Genomic DNA, 3,013 nt, shown 5'->3' with positions numbered 1-3,013 from the left:
AAGAGGCAATTTTCCTGATTCATATGGCAAAACTGAGAAGCAGGGTCAGGAAGGGAGCATAAAGGCACTTGGGTGTAGAAGACAAGCCCGCATTGTGCAGGTAGGTCCCTGCAGACCACGGGACCTGCTTTGCCCAGCAGGAAGTGCTACACTAGTTCAGCTGGTTTTACAATTTGTTCATATATAACTGTTCTCTTCTACAGATACATAAACACTTTTGCCTCTATGTTATAGATGGTTTTTAAGAATCTTGCATTATTGGTAATCCCAATAAGTATACAAAAAAATCTAAACATCTAGATCAGTTATGATGATGATGATGATGCATTTACAAAACAAAATTTTCCTTAGGATTTACTTTATGTAGCATAATTCCTTAGAGCATTAAAAAAATCAATACATATATTACAGGAATCTAAATTTTATCACAAACTACAACTTTAGTAAAACTTATGTGTTATAAATGTAAAATACCATAAGTAGAAGTAAAATTGATTTTTAGTATATATGTGTATCAGAATCTTTAATTTCTATTATAAGCAAAAATTTTAATGATTTAAAAATCAAGGTAAAAGACCTACAAAAGAATAACAAATCACCACTAATAAAAATATTTTAATAGTCAAGAATTTAATTTTGGACAGAAACTGGAGGTATTAGGAAGTTATCCTTCATCTCTTGAACTCTGGTTTGAAAATCTATTTTGCTTTTTATTTAAAAATCCCTAGTATAAAATCTGAATAATACTGAGGGTTCAAATCAAGTGCCACAATTTAATCAAACTTCATTTCACAGTTGGGAGCACGACAGAAAAGGAGCACAGCGACCATGATTTGATAGTGGTTACTTATCTAGACAAAAGCATTCTAAAGCTCAGAAGCCCTAGGATCATGGAATGTTAAAATCACAAGAAAGTTTAGATGCCAGTGGTCTAGTCCTTTATCCTGTTGGTCAGGATGCATATGTCCCATAAACTGATCATACTGGAGGACACATGCTGGCTGCTTTTAATCCTTCTAATGTCAGAAGGCTGTGGTATGACAGAAGCCAAATGCAAGGTCAGTGGATGAGCTATCCCCTGAGCAAGTCACATTTGCTTCATTTTTAGCTCATCCCAGATAGCCACACTCTGTGCTGAGCTTATTTAGAACACGCTGGTGTCACCACGGCCCTCATAGTGTTTCCTTTCCTTCTAGTTGTGTGGAAATAAACTGTGCATTTTTTTTCCAGGGGCTGACTGAGCTCAACCACATGAATCTGTGTTTTGTTTCATATGTGTTTAAAACTGAGCTTCCTACCTTGTGACATTTCACCGCGGACTTCTAATTTTTTTTTTCTGTATACCTCCTGAGACTCAGTGCCCAGCAAACTCTCAGGCCCCCTTGCTACTTTTAGATTCCTGGCTCCAGATATAGAAGATTGACCATATTCAGAAGCCTCTTCCTGGAACTGACCTGAGTTTATAAAAGGTGAGGCTTTAAGAAACCTGTATGAATACATTTCTCTCACTCTCTCTCTCTCCTCTCTCAGAAAGGGTATTACTGTGTAGTTCAGAGTAGTTCAGAATGGCCTTGAACTCACTATGTAGCCCAGGATAGCCTCAAATTCACAGAGATCCTTCTGCCTCAGATTCCCAAGTGCTGGAACTACAGGCATGCACCAGCACACCTGGCTCCATCTCATTTTTGTACAACTTATTTATCACAGGAAAAGCATCATATTTATCTTTCAAGGTGATTCAAAAGCTTCCAGAACTAGATTTGCAAAATTTATAGCACGTCCTCCAATGAAATGCCAAAAAATATCCTCTTTAAAAGTTTAAGCAGGTTTATGTAGTCACTGATAAGAATCAGTTTGAGGTGGGCGTGGTGGTGCACACCTGTGAGCCCGGTAGGGTGGCTGAGGCAGGAAGATGGCTGTGAGTTCCAGGCATAGTGAGTTCAAGGCCAGCCTGAACTGCAGCAAGACCCTGTGTCAAAAAACAAAACAAACAAAAATAAATAAAAGAATGAGCTTGAGCTAAATATTCTAAGATTTGATGTTTATAAGCAGAAAAAGCAAGTCTTAAGAGTTAAGTAATTCCATTTAAAATATACATATGTGCTTGTAAAAAGGCGAAAGTCTGGAATGATGCACACAGTGACTAAGGGTAGCGTGACTGGTGTGTACAGTGGATGAAGAAGCAGCTTGTACTTTTCCTTCATTTCTGGATTTAGTTTTTTTTTTTCTTAAATTCTTAAAAATAAATTAGAAGACATCAGACACATTTAAAGAACTCGTATCGATCTGACAGTTAAACTCCAGAAACTACTAAATTCTCATTCTGACTGGTTCCACAGGGAGTTCAATTCCTGCACTAGCCATTCCTTGGGTATCAGGTTCTGTATTGGGCAAGGCCACGAAGATGGGTAATACTTCACCCATGACAGGATGGAAGCTACCCCAGAACACAGGTTAAGAGGAACAGTGAAGGTGTAAAAGGGGCACTGCTACCCATGAGGAAATTAGCAGTTTCTCACCTGATTCCTAACAGCCTTCTGTAGGCTTCCGCTCTTGGCAAGACAGTTGGCAAATGTCTTCCTTTTAAACGTTACTACTGCCAAGAAGGAGGGTCCCTGGGGAAAGAGAAGCCCCCTGAACACGCCCACTGGGGTACCCTGAAAAGCCTCGCAGCGGCACATACATCCTGTCTTCTCTGGTCTCTGCTGAGTAATGTGAATCCTAGGGCAGCAAAGGGGCTAGCTAGTGACTTTGAATCAAGTTTTACCTGTTAACTGAATCCAGGGAAATCATTTGCAAGAGTGGTACACGATGCAAAGTGCTATGTTGAACACTTGACTGTGCTTTTTCTTTTTTCTTTTCCGCCCAACTTCACGTTTCCATGCACCAAATGTTGATGCTATAAATACTGGATGCCACGCTTACCTGACAGATTTCTTCCATCCTAGCCGAGCGCGGGGACTCAGAGCGAGCGCGGGAGCCACGGCTGAAGTCTGCCTCTTGCAGCCGAAGC

This window comes from Fukomys damarensis, unplaced genomic scaffold (genome assembly GCF_012274545.1).
Source record: "Fukomys damarensis isolate Sample0158 unplaced genomic scaffold, DMR_v1.0_HiC HiC_scaffold_26, whole genome shotgun sequence".
Taxonomy (NCBI): domain Eukaryota; kingdom Metazoa; phylum Chordata; class Mammalia; order Rodentia; family Bathyergidae; genus Fukomys; species Fukomys damarensis.
The sequence above is the reverse complement of the archived record's forward strand: the minus strand, read 5'-3'. Positions refer to the sequence as shown.